Genomic DNA, 1,760 nt, shown 5'->3' on the forward strand with positions numbered 1-1,760 from the left:
AACACAAGAAACAACAAGTATTGGAGAGGATGTGGAGAAAGGGGAACCCTCATACACTGTTGGTGGGAGTGCAAACTGGTGCAGCCACTGTGGAAAACAGCATGGAGACTCCTCAAAGAGTTAAGAATAGAGCTACCCTACCATCCAGTAATTGCAGTACTAGGTATTTACCCAAAGAATACAAAAATACTAATTCAAAGGGATAGCAGCACCCCCGTGTTTGTAGCACCATTATTTACAACAGCCAAGATATGGAAGCCGCCAAACTGAGGGTCGGGGTGGGGGGGCGGATAATAGGTGAAGGAGGTTAGAGAGTATGCGTGTTGTGATGAGCACCGGGTGACATATGGAACTGTCGAATCACTGAAATCAATACAGCACTGTATATTAACTAACTGGAATGAAAATATAAACTTAAAAAACATAAACTAAGACATTGCCCAAAGTGGGCAAAATGTGAGAAGCAGAGATCTAATGAACCTGTCGGCAGTGGCTGAACAAAGACTGCTCACTCCCTTCCTCTGGGAGTTGGTGACCCCCTTTTGGGAAACATTTGGAAACTGAGGTGAGGTCTCGATTTTTCCTACCCCAGAAAAGCTTCTGGAATGATATCTAAGGAGCTGAGAGGTAGACATCAGGCTTATCTGCATTTTCTCCTTGAGGACAGTTTGGGAGTATCCAAGCCTCTGCACCCTGCACAGCCGAGCTGGTGAGCGCTGGCCCGCACTGCTCCCACCGTACTCCCTGCTCCTCTGGACTCCCTGCAAAGAGCTCGGCTCCTCCGGCTCCTCCCGGTGCTTTCTGGGACCCACGCCAAGAACCTAAAAAACAAAAACAAAAAAAAACCTACCTGCCTTCTTTCCTCGAATACCTTGGCAGAGGTTTGGGCAGCAACCCTGGAGCATTTTTGAGAGTGATCAGCCCCCAGCTTTCTTTCCAGACTCCTAGGGACCCCGTGCTAGACAAGATTCCTTTTCCCCCTGGCTTTCCTTCCCTAAAATGTGACCGTAGTCCTGCGAATGAGATAAATCCATGGTCCTTCCCAATGGACCTCACGTTGACTCTCTGTCCTTCCTGGGATTCTTGGGAAACTCCAGCACGGCCGTGCCTCTTCCACTCGGCAGCTGGCAGACGACCTTGGTGAGGGTGAAGGACTGAGCGGAACAAGCGGCCGGGGCGCTCCTGCGCTCCGCTGCAGTTTTCCATCACAGCATGTTCAAACGGAGAAGTGCCTTTTGTAAATCCTCCCCAGCTCCATACCCTCGAAGCCCCACTAGACAGAAGAGCTGGAAAACCCCAAGCTTCACTTACTAAACATTTATAATACTGAGTATTGTCTTGGGCACTGAAGCCGCAGGAGGTGACTGATTACAGGAGGTCACAGCCTCCTGACACCGACTCCGGGAGGAATCAAAACCAGGGAGAACTGGAAACCAGCTCAACAAAGGAGACAAGCAAGCAACTTTTTTAAACGACCCGATATAACCAAAATATAAGGTGTTTAGGGGACCTAAGGGTCTTTCTCAGGTCTGTGTGTAAATCAGGAAACCTTACTTTTTACACCATAACGAATTGCACCTTGCGGCGCACAAGTATTTGGAGCACCGACTGCAGCAGGTGCCCCTTTCCCCGTGCAGCTGGCAAGCTTCGGAGCGGTTCCTCAGAGCAATCGGAAACACTGCCTCCTGGACTCGAGTCCCAGGAAGACAGTGAAGAAAGCGTTCGCTAACCTACTTTGAGGTTGGTTTTCTTTCAGCAGA

Source organism: Ursus americanus, chromosome 32 (assembly GCF_024610735.1).
Source record: "Ursus americanus isolate L20-20 chromosome 32, mUrsAme1.1.p, whole genome shotgun sequence".
NCBI classification, from domain to species: Eukaryota; Metazoa; Chordata; class Mammalia; order Carnivora; family Ursidae; genus Ursus; species Ursus americanus.